This window comes from Alligator sinensis, unplaced genomic scaffold (genome assembly GCF_000455745.1).
Source record: "Alligator sinensis unplaced genomic scaffold, ASM45574v1 scaffold150_1, whole genome shotgun sequence".
In the NCBI taxonomy this organism is placed as follows: domain Eukaryota; kingdom Metazoa; phylum Chordata; order Crocodylia; family Alligatoridae; genus Alligator; species Alligator sinensis.
The window spans coordinates 6,363,473-6,386,070 of record NW_005841840.1 but is presented as its reverse complement, the minus strand read 5'-3'; positions in this window follow the sequence as shown (position 1 = coordinate 6,386,070).

Here is a 22,598-nt window from a genome sequence, read left to right as displayed (position 1 = left end):
AGAGTGGAATGATAGTGTTGAGATGGATTTTGGAAGTCAGCCTGAACAGCAAGGTGAAAAATGATAATACTGGGAAATGCTTGGGAGTATGAAAATTCACTAAAATGATCAGAGAAGCTAGATTTAAATTGTTTATCCCTGTGGGGGTTGCGTCTAACCTGATGCAATATTCTCGCTTTTCTTCCCTCTGATTGCATTGTCTAGGCTAATAACAGTATTTACCAATTCTCGACTGCCATGTCTTGATTAATATATGCTGTTACAAGTCGGGAGGTGTTATTGGTCATCTACCCCAGTAAAATCTGGCAATCTGTAGTGGGGAAGGGGATGTTCTTTAGTTATTAATTTTGTTTTCTGGTAGTTCTTGTGTAGTACCGCTAATACCAACCATCAAGTTAAAATCACAGTCTTACTTTGTTTGGCTTAACAGAGTCTTTTATTTATACACTCTCAAACTTGTATCCATTATTTATTTGTTATGTGTTTACATCAACTAAATATCACTATCAACTTAAATGGAATCCAACTTGGATCAGATTTTACTTTAATCGTGTTACTGCTTCTCTAACCTTTTTTAGTCCACGTGGTTTATAGCCTCCCAAGTTTAGTCTTTTTAATTCCTCATTATTTCTCTGGGTGTGGTTTGCCTTCCCGAGGACTTGCAGTGCCCACGCTCAATTTTCTCTTCTTTTCTTTTCTTTTCTTTTCTTTTCTTTGATTTTGATAAGCTCTCTACATAGCCCCGCAAGTAAACAACAACAACAAAACCTCAGTCCCAGTAACTTCCCAATCAGATAAGGGTTCCTCCACCCCTTTCTCTCCCCTCCATGGGAATCACCTCTTCTAGATTCCTCATTGGCAGTTCTCCATTGAATTAACTCCATTTGCCACCTTCACTCTCTCAGAGCCTGATTCCACAGGGTCTTTTCCTCCCCATTTCTCTTTTCTGAGCCTCCCTCTTCGTTCACCTCTGGCGTTTGTCTCTCTCCAGCCCCGCCCCTCTCTGGCACAGGGCATTTTTTCCTCACTGAACAGCTGCTCCTGAATCTCCGTGCTCCTCTGGTTCTCCCCTCCATGTCTTCCTTGGTCTCTGTTCCTGCCATGAGGGTTTTACTTGTTACTCCTGGTCCTTCACAATCCATATGAGACAACAGAGGAGCCAGCATATTAATGATCTTTGAGGAGAATCCTAACTGGCAGTAGGCTGATGGGATGACCAAAATAAGGTAAAGGACAACATCAGGAAGCTTTGAGAGAACAGAGCATCCAGCTAGAGAAGTGGGATGATCTATATGTCTGACCACACCCTGAGGTACAAACCACAGCCATTAATGAGAAGAATCTGAAGATAAAGGATGCTCTCTGTGGGATAGGTATTATTATTGGCATAATTATTAGTTTGTGGGTTGTTTTTAAAACTCCAGTTGCTGGATCAAGATATTTTGTGACAATTTTGAGTTTCATTAAGAAAAAGTATCTAGATGTTATAACTGGAGAAAAATGGATAATATGAACCCAGTGAATCAATTTTTTTTTTTAATTAAAAGATAATGAAAACCCTAATGTGTGGTTGGTTGTTGGGTTTGTGGTTTGTTTTTTATTAATCTTATGATTAGGGGGCCTGACTCATCATTTCTGAATGCTTGAGGTTGGCGAGTCTGTCCTTAGTAATCATGGGAAGATAATGCTAATCACTAATGATAATTGTGCTGTTGATCATCAGTGTTTGGGACTATTAAGTAGGGTAGAGAGGTAAGCAAATAGTCTGGCCAAGTTCCCTTGTTAAATTATGTAACAATTTATCTATACATGCAGAAGAGATGTGGCCAAAAATATTGTGAAGCCAAGAACTTGGCATTTACATTACACTTGCTTATGCCAGAGGTAGCCAAACCATGGCTCGCAAGCCAGCATGGTACTTACGGCTCCAGGGGACAGTCCCCTGAAGCCCCACCCACTTCTTCCCAAGGCGGCTCTGGGGGACACTGCAGTCCGGCACCTCCTCCTACTCCAGGGCTGCCAGTTCAGGGTTGGGGTTGCAGACACATTGCTTACCCTGGGGCACACTCCCCTCAAGGAAAGCCAAAGCAGCTCAGTGGTGCTGGAGGTGGGGGAGCAGTCACTTCCGCTCCAGGTTGATCAGCACCCCCACACCCACACACAGCACACTCTGGCTCTTGAACTTCGGTGGAGGATTGGATATGGCTCCCAGGGTGAGTAACTCTGGCCACCCCTGGCTTATGCTGTTATGTTGATTTTTTTTTTTTTTTTTAATGTTTATTAATCTTTAGATCTTATCTTATCTAGTTGTCTTGTTTTGCCATAGGAAATGAGCATTCTGATTCCGATTTTGTTTTTATTTTTCTTTTCATTCTGGGCAAGTTGTGCATGTAGATAAGCAAATGTCTATAATGTTCAGCAGCTTTCCTTTAGGTTGAAAAACACAATTAAATGCAACATTACTGCATAACAAGACTTAGTCATATAGAAAGTGGTGTAAATTGGCGCAATTTTAAATGTGTATCCATAATGGGATGAGGGTGTATGTGTGTTTTGAAAGGTCTTTTAACCAAAAGCAAAAAAAGAGAGTAGGGGGAGGGAGAAATTGCCAGTCTCTTCCAGTTATTAAATGGCAGTTCTGTTCATTGAATAGAAGACTGGTGAGTTAAGAGGTATTTACTTTTGATTATAGGTGTTCTTAATCCATCAGCACGGCTTCAATAATAAAAGAGTGATTTATATGCAGAGTTTAAATTCAAATAATCTCAGAGCAATTAATAGTGTTTGTTTTTTTTCTGACTGTGATTCAATGGTAATACATTATATGTACCATATATTTAAACACAAAATCATGTCTCCCCTTAGTAATTTGCAACGCTGTGGAAACATGTGAATGAAAAAAAGTAAATGTGGGATTAGGTTAATTTAGAAAGAACTCGGTGTGGGGTAGGGATATACTGTGGATAGCCAAGATGCAATATATCCCTGTGCCTTGTGAATTAAGAGCATACTGGATAATTGCATCCTTGAAGAATTTTGGGGTTTTGTGGGGCCTTCAATCCCTAATTTTAAATGCTCTGGCCAGAATCCTGGTTCAAAGCCTACTGAAGGCAATGGAAATATACTTAAGATAATGGACTTGTTCTTGTTGAATTCAAGGGGCTGTGAATCATGGCTTTAGAGAGAAGACCAAAATCAGTTCCAAACCAAGAGAGCCTGCTATGAATGAGCCTTCCTTCTTAGTTGGTGGAAAACATGTCCCAGTGATGGTCAACCAGAGATGCATAGGATTCAGACTAGCTTTGAGATTTTCCCTATTGAAAGATTCTGTGAGATGTTGCACTTGCAACATGATAATATTTAATAGGCTTTTCATCTTGAAACCCTAAACTGAAATTACAACTGAGTATTAAAAAATTATGTTTTAGCATGGGTAGAACTCCTGAATACAATTCAGGAAGGATTGAAAGTTGTCACGTGAGTTTAAAAAAGTGAAACTAGTGTCACTTTGGTAACTGGTTAAGAAATACATTAAAGTCTATAAATATTTGAAAGGAGTAAAAACCAGGAAGGGGAAATACTTAGTGTACTGGGATGAAATGAACAACAGAGAAATTCCTTCTGAGTTGAATTCATCTGTTTAGATAAGTGCTAGAAATCCCTTTTGTTCCATGCTTTTAAAATTTGGCAGGCAACAGCTGCCTTAGAAACACCACAGATAAATTAAAAATAGAGAACCTGGGCAAAATACTAAATTATGCTATCTAGAAAAACCTGGTATTTGAAAAACAATGGGCTAGGGTTATCTATAATATTTCCATCACCATTTATTATAATTTGTGAAGTCACTACTACTTTCACCCATTCTTTTGACTCTGTAGGTACATCTACACATGTTGCTATGGTGATATTGTTACTGCACTGTGATTGAGTATTTCCTTTTGAAAGCACTCAATCACGGCACAGTAATGGTCCATACTGCACTGTGCACATGGTTATTTTTTAGCAGCTACTTCACCATAGCAGTGTGCTATACCAAGGGAGCTTGTCACTACAGCGAAGTAGATGCTGGTCATGTGTAGATCCCCGCAGATGCTATGGTGCCATCATGTGTTGCTATGGCAATGTAGCATCACGTGCAGATGCACCCACTATAATTGTCATTTATACTAGCAATGGTTGACACTTTATATTAGTAATGGTTTAGAAGTTTCGTTTGAGATATATATTTCCTCTAAGTTTAAGGCCACAGTTTTCACGTGTGGATGCCTACAATTCAGATCCTAAGTGTATATTCTTTGGTGGCTAACAACTTAATTACTGTGTTTCCTATGACAACAATAACTTTGAAAGTGAGGGTACATATTTGTATAAAATAAGAGGTATTTCGTAGTAGAAATATTGGCCTAGATGCAGGAATGAGTGTGTCAATTTTTTTGGCCTGTGTTAAAAACGAGGTCAGAGTAGATGCCAACAATGATTCCTTTTGCCCTTAAAGTATATAAATAGTAGTGACTGTGAAATGGATAGCTGAGTTGGAGCATTATGGGACAAGCAATAAATACTTAAGCAGATCCAGTTTGATTTCTGTGAATTCTGAGGTTATTTAAAAACAAAGGTGACCACACCCATTTGCCCATTTTTAGTATTTAAACAATCTTACAATACTTTTGAATTCAGAATTTCAATTTTTTTAGTTAAAAACTGTATCACTTAGGATGCAGACAGAAGTGCAGCTCCCAGCAGTAACTCAGAATGATTTCTGCAAAGCGCTCTGAGTTGCAACGTTACCCCAGACCAAACAGAAGTTCACTGTTGATTCCAGGGGGGGAGGGGAATCTAGCTGTGTTGGGAGCCTGCAGCCAGCTTCCCATAGCAATGGCCAGGGCTCTCTGCCAGTGCTGGCTGTTTTCAGATTGGGAGTGGGGAGTTTCAGTGGAGGGAGCTTGCTCTTGGTGCTCCCCACCTGGTGCTGAAGGATGGGAGGAGTGAATTGAAGTCCCCCGGGGGGGTGGGGGGGAGTGGTGGCTGCAATACACCTGCCCCACCTTCCAAGGGGGTTAAAAAAAACCCAGACTGAACTCCCTCTGCTCCCTTCCCCCTGCCCATTCTGAAAACAGTGACAGGGTGAGAGCTCCTCAGACACAAGTTATGAAAGACACTATATTTTGTATCATCTTTATCTGATACCTCATTTAATGACAGGTCAGATTTTCACCCAATCAGCGATTTGTTTGCACCCATTTGTGTATGTTTGATTACAGCTCTAAACTGCTTTTTGTGACTAGATCACGCAAAAATTGTCACTTCTGTCTGCACCCTGAGACTACAAAAAAGTTATATATTTCAACGACTTGATTTATTGTATAAATATTTTTGTATAAGTGTTGTCTGCCATCTTCAGAAGTGTTGTTATAAGCATTTCTTTTTGTCTTTTAAAATGTAGTCTTACCTCTTCCAATTCCACTGTGTAACAAAGATTTTTAACTCTTCTAATTTCTTGTCATCTGTGCCCCTGAAGAGTAATATAACATTTATCCTGTCAAAGACTAAAAGCTATGAACACTGCTATAATCAGTAGGCTGTTATGCCAACACATTTAGTTCAGCAATTATGCTGTTGCCTAAACGTTAATGTGTGTCAAACTTCAGATATCCATATTTGAAGGAACTTCACTCAAGGGCCTGATTTCTGAATTCATCTGTGAACTTCTACCCACAATTCTATGGGTGGTAATATTTTGGTGGCAAGATCAATGAATATGAATATATTCAATATCAATGAAGATGAATATGTGGTATGCATCTTCATTGATATTGAATATATTCAATATCAATGAAGATGAATATGTGGTATGCTATTCCAAAGCATCCAGCATTCCTATTAAAGTTAGTAGGATTATTACCACCAATTTCAATGCGACTAGATATGCTGATGCTAAGCATTTTTGCAAATATCACCCTAGATGTTTAATTACCTGGTTTGCATTTGTAAGACATGAGCTTCTCAAACATATACTGGGTGTAAAATCCAACATGTTATTTAGGTCCCTAAAATTGTAGGCACATTGTAGTATGCTAGATGGATGCCATTTTCAAATCTGCCCCCAAAGGGTAAAGACCAGTGAAGAGTGGTATAGTCTAATTGACAGGGTTTTTTTATTTAGCATAGTTCAGACTATATTACTCAAGTTCACCCACTGCAATGATGTTTGCACTGAAAAGGAGATAAGGGTGCATCTCCAGCATTCCCATTAATAATCTGTATTTTCCAGGAATAACAACTCAACCACAAAAATATTAATTCCTGGCTGAACTTTTATCAAAGGAACTCAGAATCCCAGGGAAACTAGCTGATTCAAGCTTTCCAAGCTAAAACTAATTAGCAGCATCTAGCACTTGGATCACTGAATAAATAATAAAAAAGAGAAATTCCAGGTGTTTATTTCTGATCTGAAAAGAGGCTTTGCTACTTTATATGACTTTTAGCACTTTACTCTAATTTTTTACTTTAATTAATGTTTGAAGCTCAGTCCCTGCTATGTACATCTGTAGCAATGTTTCCTTAAATATATTTTAGCATGCGTCTCAGAATTGACTTTGTAATCAGAGTTGCATGGAAACAGACATGTAATCAGATGAAACTTGGTTGGTTTTGGTTTTGTTGCAATCTTGAAACTCAACCAGGTGAGTAAAACAAGGTTGTGTTTCTAATGATGGAGGGCCCAGTTATGATTTTGGGTGGAAAACATCAGTAACGTAGTGATTCTACATGATGTAGCTCAATGCTGTAATAGGGAGATAAAGAATGGGGGATTCCTGACATAGGATGTTCTGCCTAAATAACCCCTTTTCCCCAGGACTAAGATTAGGGAAAAGATTTGTTAGATCTTCCTTGTCATTACATCACCATCAGCTTCTTATTTTTGTTCCACTTCTCTGATAGTGAATACAATTAATGTAGATATGTGAATAATCTGCACTAAATATTCTTACCTTAGAATTGTTAATTTCATTTACTTACTTTTTTCCACTTTTTATTTCCTTCCATTTGCTTGTTTAGGTTAATTTTTTGTTTTCTTCAACATCCTGTCTCTCTTGGCCAGCTGCATTTTTTCGCCATATGGCTGTCTCACTAGTCAGTCTTATCCCTGTATATTCCAACAAGTTACTGTGCCTGTAGGAATTACAGCTGCCAGCAGCTCTATGGGGCTCCTATTTAGGCCATCACTGCAAGAGTAGGAGATGGAAGATTCTGTATAAGTGTAGCATCAATCACTGCCTCCTCCCTCTTCTTGCACTCTGAGAGAATAATAACACTTACTTTCTATGATGGTATCAACTATTGTCTCCTCTCCTTGACTTTCTTCGTGCTATAGGCATCTGGTATAGATTAGGTTTCCAGAGGTTGGAATGTATTCTTTAGGATGTCCTCTCTTAAAGGACAGTTGAGCAAAACATGGCCTTGCTTCATACTACAGATGTTACTCCCATCAACCTGGCTCTTGTGTGCAGGTATCACTAGAGTGATGGAAGCAAAAGAACACCTTAGCTGTTACTGGTGTAGTCTGTTTACTACGCCAGTAGTGAAAAATTAATGTGTGAAACTCAGTCCCTGCTATGTACATCGAACATCTGTGGCTCTTTCACTGTGCTTCTTCTATTTAGCCTTTGGTCTTCAACTAAAGGAGGCAGAGTTTGGCAACATCAGCTGGATTTTACATTCAGTCAAATTCAAACTCTAGGGATGCAAGCCCTCAAAATGCTTTGCATAGAGACTAGCGAATTGAAACTGTCTAGAACTGTTTTTTGACTGACCATTGGATTTTTTTCTTCCCCAGCCTATCTAACTGTCCAAACTTCAGTCAGCTTTCAGGGCAGACAGGGCTGATTGTCAAGACTTCTTCCGCTCTTTCCCATGACAACTGACGTTGACTTTTCCCTCAGCTTCTCCCCAGCCCCTTCAGTAAAAAAATGGAAATGGGATAGGTAGGGATAGAAGATTAAGTGGGGAAATCCTGAACAGGTGGCAGGAGGAAAGGAGAGAGTCAGAGCAGCAACAATAGGAAACTGTGGAGGATTAGGGAGAGGTGTAGGATGACTAATGAACTTTGGGGATGAGGAAGACTATAGCTGGCCTTAGGGGAAAATGGACCCCTGGGCAAACATGTATTTTGGCATCTTCCAACCTCCTCCCACCCCCCTCCCCCCCCAAGTCAGTGGCACTGCTAAAGGTAAAGGCAAGTGGGCAGGGGTGCAGGGCAGAGTCCAGTGGGGAGGCAGAGTAGCATGGTGTGCCAGGCAGGAGGGCAGCAGGCTTCAGCTGCTCTGCTGAAGCAAGGCAGGGAGATGGGAACAGGTGCCACCCTACCTGTACGTATCCAGCCCGGTTCCTCCTGATCAGTGACTGGCCATTGCTCCTTCTGCCTGGGGCAGGGATCAGATGGCACTGGGGGAGAGTGCTGCTGTGAGCACGGGCTGCTCACACGTGTGTGTGTGTGTGTGTGTGTGTGTGTGTGTGTTTCTGGTGCCGCACTGACTATGGCACCCTGGGTGGTCACCCATGATACTCTCCCCTAAGGCCGACTCTGAGGAGGATGACTCAGCGTGGGAATTGTAGGATAATGGGAGTCTGAGGGACAAGAGAATTCTTGAAGGCATAATGGTCTGAGGGGAGAGGGAATATTAAGGGGCTCGGGAGAGGGGGAAAATAAGTTGCAAGAATAATGTTGATGTGATGGAGGGCAACAATAGACCACATGGTGGACTATTATCAATGTATCTGTGTGAAAGGAGTTTATGGAATTTGGGCATTGTAAAGATATATTACCTATTCCCTGCAGTTGGAACAAGAGTTGTAGGGGGGATGATTTGGAGGGTGAAAACAGGAACCTCCATGTGCTTGTGGAATTTAGCAACATGGCTGTAAGCAAAAGCATTGAATATACCTGCGTTTATCATCAAGATCCACATTGCTTCAGTCCAGATGGAGTCCCTTTATTGTTGCACAGAGCTCTGCATGAAAAAGTACCAACTTTTAAATTTGAAAACCTTTGTAAAATGTGACTAGGCCAATGACACATGATTTTTTGTTTAATATACAGAGATGGTTATCTATATTAGTTTGAAGGCAAGCAGATGGCACTGCCATATATGGGCACTGTTGCTAAAGTGCCCATATATGGTAATGTCAGTGGTTTTGGTGAATGTTGGCATCATCTTCTTAGATGTCCAGTCCTACAAAAACAGCAATATCCAGTCACAGAAAAATAGTTAGGGCTATTTACAGGAATTCTTGCTTGGTGGTGTTTGTGCTTCAGTCAAGAAAGAAAGGCTTAATTACCGAATAAGTGTAAACAGCACCCTGCCCCCCCTACTTAATTTATAAGTAAGTAGCAGAAACAAGAATTAAAATAGTCCACCAAAATTACAATATAAGAAAGCTTCAGAAAACAAATTAATCTTTTATGAAACATTATAAATATAAACCCTTGTTCTCTATTTTTGCAGTACTAACACTTTGGCCATGTACTCTACTTGAGATGGTTTAAGGACAATAGACTAATTCTACTGCGCATGAGTATGACAGGCAAAACCCATGCTAATAAGCAGTAATATTAGTCTGCTGTGCATTAGCATCACCAAAAAAGCATGTGCTGGCACTAATGTGCAATAACATTGATTACGTCGCATTAAGTTTAGTACCTGTAATTACAGGTCGTATTATGTGTCGTATTTACATCATATTAATGAACATATAAGCATGCCCAGTACCAGGTAAAACAAATTAGGACTTTCATGTGTGAACCTTTCAAATAAAAAAAGGGAGGAAGGAAGGGAAGGGGTTGAGATGGGAGGAAAGGGAATTATTTCAAAAGTCATTGATTGGCACAATATCCACATAGCATTATGTAGCTGTTCCTGTCATTTGCCCAACATTCTGAGCTTCACTATTCTTCCCCATGTTTAATGTATATAGGCCTCAGAAGCTGTCAGAACAAACTATATTTGAAAAGATTACTTCTTGTTTATTATATTGATCAGATTTTTCAAAAGAGCTGAGATCCTGTGTAGGCACCAAGTGACTAGATTGCTGAGTTTTTAAAATCTGATTTTAAGTGGTACAGTAGGAACTGATGAGAATTAAGTAATATTGAAAATCTGGTCTGGCATACGTAACAGATAGTTAGGGCAAGATTACAATAGATGACTATCGTCCTTTTGGGCTGTTTCTTAGTGTGTCTTGCTCTCCTGCTCCAAATGCAGAACTACGTCAGGGAGGCCACAATGGGGACGTCCACCTGGTCACTTCCAAGGCTGTGGTCTTCAGTGCAGGTTTATTTATTTGAGTGGCCTCAAAATGTGAGAGATCTCACCAGTATATTTCTGGGTATAAGGGGTTGGCAGGTCATGCTTGGGATCATCCATGCCAGGGCATACTTCAGCTGCAGTACAAACTTACCCATAGTTAGTTAATACAAAATCTGAAGATAAAATAGGCATATTGATATAAAGATACAGACATTCTATTGTTTTAGTTAATTTCTAAAACACCTAGAGGACAAAAGGGAGGAACCTATTTAGTACCCAAGTTGAACTGATTCTTATAAAACTTCTGTGCAAACATAGATGCCATCTAGTGGCATGTGCTCACCACAGAAATGAGTGTATTAAAAATCAGACAGCTGTACAGACAGTGCAGTAATACTTAATGGCTTAATTAAGCTTAATAGCTCTTTACATGTTCCAAAGTACTGCTCAAACAAGTTGCTCCTGTCCAGTTCAGCTCCCAGTTAGAAGTTTTAAGTTATTGAGATCCTGTATTAATATCCATATCTATATTTCTATATTAACTGACTCAAATGCTGAAGTTTTGTTATTGTAAGATGCAGTGTTTGGGATCATTACTCTAGAACACCACAATACTTATTTGATAAAGGTGATCTTGGAGGTACTAAAAAGTCCTTAGTCAATACAATGATTTAGGTGTCAAAAAAAACCCAAAACATTTTCCCAGAGTAAGGCATATGGGATAGAGCCCAGTGTCTCTATTTTAAAAATAAATTCAAATTACATATGGGACTTCTTAGTATGGGCTCATTTTTCGTATTGTATTAAATAACAGCAGCCCTGTTCTTTTGCTGAGATGGCTAGAGAGCAGAATGCTATCAGTAATGTCTAGAATCCAGTTCTATATTTAATATTTTCTTGGAAAGGATTCGTATTAATAGAGGATCCCTAGTTATACAGTGCATTCTCCAAAGGACAGGCATAAATGTAATCTCTTCTTCATGATCTGCCTAGCACCTTTTTTAAGAACCAAAAATGAGCTGGGCTCATGGTCCTCCCTTTCCCCAGCCTGCAAAGAAGTGGTACTAGTCAAAAAGACATAAGACTACGGGTTTGTACAGTGCCCAGCACAATGCAGCCCAACTCCCTATTACAAATAATAAACAGGAATTGCTTGTAGAGACACCAGATTGTCCTGAAGCATAGTCTGTCTTCCATGCCTCTCCAGGGCACTGCAATTGTTTACCTGCTTTAATCAGACTGGAGGCTAAATACCATAGTTTGTTCCTCAGTTAATTAGATGGGGGCAGACCATACCTCCCAAATATACTGGAGTCCATCAGGGAGTAAACAGGTCTGCTGGTAGTGATTTAAAACAAAGAGTTCACCCACGCCCAAGTTAACCTTCTTCACTCTACTTCTTACCTGCCACCACACTCTAAAGATAAGGTCCTCCTTTTGTCAGCTCCACTGACTAATCAGCTCTTGGTACAAAACTTCAACAGCGACATTTCCCGAAGATGACAAACTTCCTAGCTCATTCAGCTTCAGACAGGGAGCAGATTTAGTTATTGCTAACAAGGTTTATCTTCTTAAGTGAACAGCAGAAAGAGCTTCAGAAGGTTAATTTGAGTGGCCCATGAAGCTACTGATGCTGGAGGAATATCTGTTGTCTGAATGATGCACCTCAAGAGCATGACTGTACCTTCTGTTCCTGGGCAGCTGGTGCTCTCTTACTGTCTAAAGAAGTAGCTCACCAGGAAGGGAGTTGAGTTTATAGAAGCTAGAAGCCCAGGCTCCCATGCACACAGCAGCAGAATTCAAATGCCTTTGCATTCTTAATTGGGATTTAACTTGAGAAGCAAACCAAATAGATGCTATATAACCTGAGTGGGATGCAGGCATCAGCTGGAGTTTTGATTAATAATATTATATCAAATAATTTAGGATTGATTCTCCACTTCCCCCATATGCTTGTGGATGTTTGAACTGGGGACTGATTTTTGCAACTCAGAACTATCCATATAGTGAGCTGTACCAGAATGCCAAATTCACTCACACCAAAGTTTTGGTGATGTCTGAATTCTAATCATCTAGATTTTTGTCAGGGTTCAGCTCTGTGTGTACCAATGCCTCTGATGCTCTTCTGATTTTCATATATCATAACAGTTAGATCAAAGATAAGGGAACACTTAAACATTTGAGTTTTGTTTTAGATGACGAAGCAGTGAATAGGTCTGTGTTTGTCACTAGCTTACTAATCCACTAGATGGCACAGAAGCACTCTCATTTGGATATTTTATGCATCCCCACTGTAACATGAAGCAGATAGACATTTAAGTCTCATCTTACATAAAAAGGAAATAACCATTTAGAAGAATAAAGAAAATTCAGATCTCCAAAGTTAAAAGAAATATATGAAAACAAGTTCAGGATATGATAGCTGGAGAAGGAACAGACTATAAGGAAGAGAATGTAAAGAAATCATCTAATACTAACCACACTATTGCACTAGTTTGAGAGATGTGGTGGCAATGAGAAATGAGTGAGAGAGCTTAACACTATTATCAGTAGAGAAAGCCATATTTGTGTGAAGTCAAGCAGAAGGCAGGGCAGTGACACCTTAAAGACAAAGTCATTCAGAAAGGCCGAAGTGTTTATAGGTGATAGCCTACTTCATCAGATGTTTGAATGGCCTGCCATTCATAGTGAATGGACAGTCCATTTATAGCATCTGACAAAATAGGCGATCACCTACCAACACTTATGCCTATCTGAATGACTTCGTTTTTAAGGTGCCACCCTGCCCTACCTTCTACTATTATTGGTAGAAAATTACCAGTCAACAAACTTTATTGATCAGCAGGGATCCGGGTTTTCTGTTTCCCACAGAAAAACGGAGTAAATCACGGATTTCCCTCTTTACTAGAGTAAAATGTGGATTTCTCATTTTAGCAGAGAAACCCATGGATTTTGTATTTTTGCAGTGAGCCCTCTGTAGGCTGGCATAGATCCAGCTTGCCAGGAGCTGGGAAGGAGCAGGAGTGGGGCGGTCAGGCAGGGGGTGACGTGCATATACAGATATGGGGGTATGGGTCCCCCAGGAGTGCGCATTGCAACGGAGACCTGGCCCCAGCCCCAACCCCACCTGAGCCCAGATAAGGCAGGCAGTAGTGGGGAGCTGGCTCTGTGCTCCTTCTTTTGCAGCAGCTGCCTTCTGTTGGGGGCAGGGGGCTGCAGACCTGGGTCCCTGGCCCCATAGCCCTGGCAGCTGGGGGCCCCCTCTGGCAGGACTGCAGGGGTAAGTGTTGTGGATGAGGGACAAAAGGCACCAGCAGGGCTGGGGGGCTGGTTTAGGGGGAGTGAGAGGCACCAGCAGGACTGGGAGGTTGCGGGAGGAAGGGGAGTGAGGGGCATCAGCAGGGCTAGGGAGAGGGTGTGGGGGGCCTTTAATTTCAATTATGGATTTGGGGGGGTTTATCAGAGAATGTGACTTTTTTATCAAGGAAAACCAGGATCCCTGTGATCAAGAAGGGAAGTGCAATTTACCAAAGCCTTTGAAATATGGAGAAGATGTTGGTCACCTTGAAGCCATAATTAAATGCATTGATCAGCCGGAAGAGTAGTCTAGTGGTTCAATATGAGCCTTTAACTTTGGATATCTGGCTTGAAATTGAGTTATTTCTTTATTGCAGTAAAGACTTTGCTTTACTGCAATAAAAACAGAATGTGCTAGAGATGCAGTCTGTGATTCCTTTAAATCAGGAGTTTAGCAAACGAACTGCCTGGCAAATTGCTACTTCCAGTGACCAATGATACTAGGAATGCATAACTCTGGTAGGAACAGTGGGTAAGAGAGATATTTAACCTGACAAGCAACCTCTAAGGCTAGGTACAGATATTCAAAAAGCCCAAGATGAAATGAATCAAACCTTTGCTGGTTTCTCTAAACTGCAAAGAATAGATCAAGGATAAAACACAGACTCTTCCATTGGTGGGGGGTGGGAAGGGAAAGGGATGCCTGCACTGATGGAGGCCAGCAGGCTACGGATGCTCCCGCATGCCTCCCAGTGTGTCGGACACTGCTAAAGGTAGCCAAATGCAGTGGATTGGCAGGCCGTGCCTGACTGGCTGCTGGGCACATGCCCCCAGCCCCCTACTGACAGCCACAGTGAGCAGAAAAGCCAGCACAAAAATCTCTCCCCAGTGGTGAGAATTGAAGGGAAGGGGAGAAAAGCAGAGGCCCCTGACTCCGCCAGAACTGCTCGGGGGAGGTGGGTGGCAGGGTCTTTCTCCCCTCTCCCATTGACTGGCCCAGCACAGCTTCATTCTTTGGGGGGATAGGTGGAGCAGGGGCCGGGGCCTGTGCTTTTCCCCCCACCTTCCCTTTCCAGCTGCTAACAGCTGGCAGGGGGCAGGGCCAGGGAAGAAACTGCAGTTAGCCAGTGAGCAGGGGAGGGAAGAAAGCCCCAGCCACACAGCCCCTGCTCCCCTGGCAATTTTGGTGGTGGGGACGGGGGCAGGGCAGGATTCCCCCATTCCCCAAATCCCACCCCCCTGCCACTGCATGGCCTGGCTTAAAGGTGCAGGCAGAACATAGGATGGGGGAAGAAGAGACTTTGCTGCCTTGGCTCTGTGACAGCCCAGGGGTGGGGCTGGCCTGGCACTCATCTGGTGCAGACAAGCATGGGCAGAGGCTTGTCTGCCTGTCTTGCATGAAAGGGTTTACAGGGGAGCAGCAAAGCATCCTGGGATGCTGGGGACTGTGACCTAACTTGAGTTGGGAGGGTATCTGGCAAAGAAGTTCAATATACCAGTCTAACTTAAACTTATTAAATCTGATACTACATCCATCCAGGTCTACCTTAAACCAGGTTTTACCATTTTTAAACTGGTCTTTGTGTGCTGAACCTGTGTCCTGTTACAGGTTTAGACTAGTTTCTGATCACTTATACTGTTTTATGTGTAATTTCAGTACCTAGTCTAAATATTTAAGGCAGTTCTGAGTGCAGAAATGGCTTTGCTGCAAGGGCACACCACAGAATAATAAGTGCAGGAAAAGCAGCCTTCTCAGAAGAGCACCCAGGAGACAACCAAGTGAAGAAGTAAGACAAGGAAATGGAGTGTAGTATTGTTTAACTAGATTTGCAGAGAATTTTTAATCAAGTGATGGATTTTTGTGCACAGTCTAAATACTAGACCAGTGGGCCAACTCCTACACAATAGGATAGAATCGCAGAAAATTAGGGTGGAAAGGGACCTCAGGAGCACAAAAGCCATCTGAGAACTGGCTATGGATCATCTACAATTGCATCTCACTCCAACACTTTGTCATAATGAAATGAATCAATATTAAAAGTGCAAATAAATAGTATTTCCACAGGGATGAAGCAGGTACAATGAGCTTCACTTTTTCCTTGTGTACCTGATATTAGGTCAGGCCAAGTCACGTCAGTCACGAGGCTGCGGCAACCGTTGGGGCACCTTAGATGCTGTGCATCATTGGTGATTCTTTGGGCAAAGTGACCCTGGTGGTGCCCATCTCCTCTCCCAGTATGGATGGCTGTTGGGTTACAGAGAGCTCATCCATGCTTTCAGAGGTCTTGTTGTTAGTCCTGCTGTGTGTTCATGTACTCTGCTCATCCAGGCTAGCCCAGGTACAGTCGCCAGGACAACCTGACCTTAGAACAGACTGTACTGGTTTACATGGCACCAGATAGCAGACCAAGAGAGGCCTAACCTCTCTCCTATAGCTGCCAGGACTATGGGGCTATACCGGGAGAGGGCTGATACTAGGGATGGCAAAGAAGTTTCTATCCAAACCTTTTTCAAAGGGAATTTTTATCAATAAATTATTTTATTTTTTTTGCAGAAAAAATATTTTCTTTATCAGTGAGGCTAGAGTGAGGCTAAGCAAACATTTCAGGAAATAAAAATTGTTTACATCTGAAATGTTTATGTTCTTGAATTTCTATCAGTCTCAGGTTTGACCATCTACTTCTACCCAAATCTTAATAGAGTCCTGATTTAATCTCTTATGGTTTGAACTTCAATTTAGCTGAGGTCACAATTTCCAACTAAAAACTGATAAGCAGGATTGTTAATTAGCATTTGTACTAGTTCTCCACTTAGAAAGTTCATTTTGCTGAACTCTTTAATAACATCTTCCTCTGATTTAGCACTATAAATCTTAATGATTGAATTTTATCACTTGAAAAGTCATCTGCACTATCCACAGCTGCCAACACATAAGAGAGGACTTCTTAGACCCCAGTACTAATGGAGGGATACAGGTGCCGCAGAAAAAAAATCTTTCCTTTAAAGAGAGCAAGAGAGAGACAGTGCAAATGAATATGTGACCAAATATATTAAATGTAAAAAGGCAGTGACAGAACTACTTTTATGTGTGGAACACAAGCAAAGGAACAGACATGGTATTCAACAAAAATTGCTCCCATTTTAGTTCTTCTGTTTCACAGCAGACTCTACAAAAGTAACATATGACATACCGGTTTATTTTCTCCAGTTTCTTTTTCACACTAAAACTCCAAAGACTCCAAATTTGAATAATACAAGGAAGCTGTCACTATAACAGCATGCAATACCACTTTTAGAAAACAGTGTTGTAAAGGCCCTGAACCATATGATCTGATGGTGTGTGTATCATGAAATAAAAGAAAATGTAATAGAAGTCTAAGTGCAAATCAGTACCTACCATCCCAAAATTTCTTGTGATCTGGAAAGACTTCTCAAACTCCAAAAAAAGATGTGTTGTATGAAATAATGTTGGAAAAAATTACCAGATGCATTAATAAACACAACTGAAATAGTGTCTTCATTTCAATGTTATGCATCCATTTTATCTCTAATTGAAACTTGTATTTCCATCTTTTAGATGAAAAAAATGCTGTCCCAAACTGCATGATACTCGTTTCAGTATAAAGCTCCAAACTGTGAATAGAAGAACACTGTTTCATCGTTACAAAACCAGCAATTATGACATGGGAATGAGGTTGGGGTTTGGTTGTTTGGTTTTTATAGTTCTTTATGTATGAGTGTCTACGAAACCAAGGAGAGTATCTATAAACTTTCTTTTTTCATTAGAATTAAATGAAAGCTGTGGCACCTGTTCAGATAGATCACTGAGTAACAACCATAGTTTAATAATTTGAATGAAGTAATTTGTACTGTGTACGCTAATTCCTCTTCAGAGCAGTTTAAGAAACCTACTGCTAACCATATATATTTGCAAGCAAGGTGACTGGACCTTCTCTCACTTGGGTCAAAGAGAATTGCACCCATGTCTTGAATGAAGAAAGTAAAGGCCCTGCTTATTTGAGATATTGGAGAAATAGATTTTTTTCTGAAACCTTGATATTGTGCAAGCATTTCAGGTTGTGTATTCACTCCAGGTCTCTGGCCTTCCTTTTGTATTTCAGAAGAAGGGTTTTTTTTTATGGAGGTGGTAGCATGTGTTAATGTAAATCCCATAGATGACAAGTTAGTGGTTTGTAGAGGCACTGGCTTCCCTGGAGGGAATTTCTTGATTAACTGTGATGGCAGATTTAAGGCAGACTAGCTGCCAGTGGGAGGCAGTTGATTGCATAGCATCTAATTACAGCCTTTCCACTTTACAGGGTAACCTCATGTTACCCATAAAACTGGCAAAATTCCTCCAAGATAGGGAATATGATGGGAAATCAAACTGACTACCAGAAGGCTAGCTAATCTATGGCAAATTGCTTTTACAAATGAAGGGTTTTTCTGGGGTGAACAGCAGTCTTTTGCGGCTCATAATTGTCACATTCATTTTCCAGCAGTTACTTGGCTCTACCTACTTTGCAAATATATTTTTACTGGAAGTTGTGCAATCCTATGGCTACCAAAACCAGTTTAGAGTGCAGGAAAAATAAGTCTAAATTAGCTCATAGAATAACATCAGGAGTTAGAAACACAGTGTGATATTAAACTAAGCCTAAACCAGGTTCCTTTTTATCCTTAAAGGATTCTAAGACCCTTAGATGTGGTCTTTTTGAGACAGATGTTACACTAGGTCCTTTGAACTCAGACTTTGGGAGACTGATATAATCACCCATTAATTAAGAGATAGGAGGAGGTACAATAGTTGGGCTTTGTTCCAGGTAACTGTATTATAGAGTTGGACACTAAAAATCTTGAGCCAGAAGAGGAAGCACAGGGAAGAATGACTGAGGAATTTGTATTGAGTGAAAAATAGGCATAGAGGCTTTAAAATTAAACTGCTACAGTCTGGGTAAGTGGACTGAGAAACTAAAACTTCAGTAATGAAACATTTCTCCTAAATATTTAAACAGACTACTACAGTTCAATCTCTTACTTTCTAACTGTAAGAACAACAGGAAAATGGAACAAGCTGCCTGAAGAAATTGTGGCATCTCCTTCACTTAAGGTTTTCAAAAAGTGGCTGAATGTGCATCTCTGATGTAGTTTAGAAAAAGTGATTGGACTAGATGACCTTGTGAGATCCCTTCCAGCCCTACTTTCCTATGATTAAAATGACCCTAAGAAATTGCTGAACTTTATGAGCAGTGCAGTGAAGAAATCCCTGTAACTGTTAAGGTTTGCAAAAACCTGAATCATTGAAGAGAAAATATCACTGCCTTCAGTTTATTTTGGGGAGAAGAAAGATATTTACTGAAGTTGCATTTCCATTTCTATTTCCTGAAGAGACTGGTTTCTCTGAAGGCAAGCCTGGGTCATTCATGAGGGATCTGGGTTTTCCATTTACCATGGAAAAATGGGGGGTGGGGGAGGGCTGTGCATTTTCCCTTTTACCCCCCAAAAAACATGGATTTTTCATTTTAACACAGAAACATGTGGATTTTGCTCTTTTGCATAGAGCTCTCTGCAGGCTGGCAAACTTCCAGCCTGCAAGGAGCTGATGGGGAGCAGGAGGAGGGTGGTCAAGCATGGGGAAGCCATGTACATGCATGTCGAGGCGGCGGGGAGACCGTCCCCCACAGATAAGGGGGGGGGGGGGCGGAATTGGGGCCCCCATATGGAAGGAGGGAGTCAGTGAGTTGGGCAGGACTGGGGCTGCTACCCATCTCAGGCACTGCATGGGGCTGGGGCCAGGGGCCACAATGCATGGCCACAGAGCCCTGGTGGGGGAGTGGGATGAGGCCACAGGTGGCTCCTCCAGGGGGCAGGGAGGTTGTTGCTGGCTTCCCGCTGCTGTGTGCACTCCTGGGGGGAATGCTGTGGGGGGCAGAGGGTTGTGGACCTAGGTCCCTAGCCCCATAGCTCTGGCAGCTGGGGTCCCACTCCAGCAGGGCTGGGTGGGCAAGGGGCTGTGGTTGGGGAGTGAGGGGCACCAGCAGGGCTGGGGGGACTGTGACTTGGGAGTGAGGGGCCTGGACCTGCATTCCAGTGAGCTAAGGGGGCAGGGGGAGCTCTGATTTTCCATGATAAAAAACCCATATTCAAATACCTTGCTTTAGAGGTACTTAGAATTTATTTTATTATAGTTATTGAGATGCTAGTGGGCTTCCAAATTTCTTTAAAACTGTAAACATATTAATAAAATATTGTGTTCAGTTGATACCTATATATATAGTGGCATTTCATTTTAATCACAGACTTGGGGTTTCTTGTCAGAGAATTTGTAACTTTTTTTTTTTTAAATCAGGGAAAACCATGATCCCTGTTCATGACACTGGGGAACTTGAGTATGTTACCTGAATCCTAAATTTAGAAGTGAATAACAGTGGGGACATGGCTATGCCAATTTACACTAGGTGAGAATCTGAACAATATATTTAAATCGAGAGTCAATAGGTTCATAAATAGTAAATTTTCATCACTCACATTTATCCTGTCATATCTCCTACTCCAGTTGTGTAGAGCTTTGTGTTAACCCATTGACATTAATTGAACTATTTGAGGAGTAAAATATTACTCACTAGCCGTATCTACATGGGTGCTTAACTGCAGAATAAACTAATTAGCTGCAGAGTAGTGCATCACTGTCTACACATGTGATGCTATTAGGCCACAGAAACTAATTTATGCTGCCATAAGATAGTACTATCTTATGGTGGAGTAATTAACTGTGATTAAACATGCATGTAGATGCTGACCATGGGAGTAAATTGTGCCCAGTCAGCCCAGCCAGCAGAGGGCCAGACTCCTGTCTGCTGCTTAGCCACACAGCTCCATACTTTCAGCACCCTCGTGCCCCAGCCAGCTGCTCCATCTCTTGATGCTGCCACCCAGAGCCCTAGGCTGACCCTCCTGTTCTCCTAGCTCTGATATAAACTGCTCCACCCCAGCTCAAATTGCTGCTGATCCAGACACATGTGTGTATGCTGAACTCAGGAGTAGTTTACTCCAGCTCAATCTGCTCTGGAGTTTATTGCTTCAAATTAATTGCACATATAGATGCACGCATTGTGAGTAACAGTGGCAGTATCTGGCATTGAGAAGGGAGAAGGATAAATCAAGTGTGCTGTTCTCCAGAAACAATGATTGGGAGTCTTGACATTTTACATAAAGTCCAACTTTGGAAATGGATTAGAACAGTGAGGATGTGAAAAAAACAGCAAGATAGTAAAACCAGAAACAAGCATGTGTTCCATCTGCCCCTGTAGAATTTCCAAATTTCAAGGTGTGTGTGTTTTAAAGGCCAAATTAATATGTTCTTCCATGTTGGTCCCAACTATAGGACACATTTTGCTGTTTTTTTCTAAAAAAATATTAGCCCTAAATGAATAATTTAAAGTTCACTTGAATAATAGTTGCTGCAATATGCAACTCATATATATTAGGGTTAAATAAAGATTCTTGTCACTTACCCATACATCTGTGAAAAGGAAATATGACACAAATAACTGATTCCCTATGTGTCATTGTTTTACTCAGTCTCAGAGTTAATCATCTCTTTTTTTTGTCATCTGGTTCTGGATTACACCAGGAAGTAGAATGATATAAGCTATAAAATTCTTTTAATCACCTGGCTATAGCAAAGGTAGAAAAAGGGAACCTAAGCTTGATGCTATATCAATAACAAGTCACACATTTTAAGAAGTGGCTCTACTGCCTCCTGATTTACCCTTTCAGCACAGGATGTAGGACATGGAAGTCAGGAGATCATAGATCCTATCCATGGCTCTGCTGCACACCTGCTGTCTAACACATGATGCATTATTGAAACATTGTGCTTCTGCTTCTTAAATAAGTGAGCACAGGATGAGCTCTGAGGCTAAATGAATCTTGTAAAGCAGAGGTGCTAAGTACATGGGCCTGAAGGCCCTGATCCCCCTTGGGAAGAGGACTGTCACTTGAAATGAGTAAAACTTTCCACATGGCCACCATCTTAACCCCCTCCCCACACTACCACCCCGGCAAGAATAAAAGTCAGTGCCTATGTTATAAAGCACAGTGAGTTAACTGCCAAGGGAAATTATAATTTTAATGTATGTCCCCAAATGTAATTCAAATGAAAATCTAAGGTCCTCCCAGCCTAATGGCCCATTGGACAAATGTGGTTAAGGCAGACCAGTTTCTATAGCTAGTGGTACACTAGGTAATAATGTGGCTGGCGTCACACCTGACCACCTTTGACTCCCCAGCCTGAATGGCTTGTCTCCATTTACAGGTGGGTCAACTGGGATAGCTTTTCATATGAATTCACAGCAGGGCTGGAAATTACATCTGCAGAGCCATAGCAAAATGCCATAGGACTGTTATCCCACCCTAAATAATACTATGAAGTATTCAATGTTTGCTTTGTAAAATGAAGCTCATATCATTAGTTGTTTGTAGAAGGAATGCAGATTGTCCTAATTGACTAGGCAGTATTAATTCCATCTTCATAATACAATTTTGAGAATGTATTGGTTAAATATTCCTTTGAAGCCATATGAGACTTTAAAAATAAGGGTGGTCGCACAAGTTTAAACAAAAATTGAAAGCATCACCTAAAAGTCAATGTAAACTTTTCCAGTGTTTTGCAGAAGATTTGCTATTCATGTTATTTTTAGTCTACACAGAATCTTAGTGGCTAAAATCTCATGATGAGAAAACCTTTTCTTTTGAAACTTCCTACATAATTTTGCAGCAATAAACATTTTAGAGGAGATTCATTTCAGCATCCAAACTTTAGCCTGCTCACCTACATAAATCACTGAGTGGTTTGAAAATCACCCGTCACTTGTAGGAAACCAGAGAACTTAAGTTGTGAAAGAGAAATTCATTTCTTCAGCTACAGCAATAGATCAATTTCAGGGCATAAATATAGGCAGTGTAAGTGAAGGGTTTGAATTTAGCCAA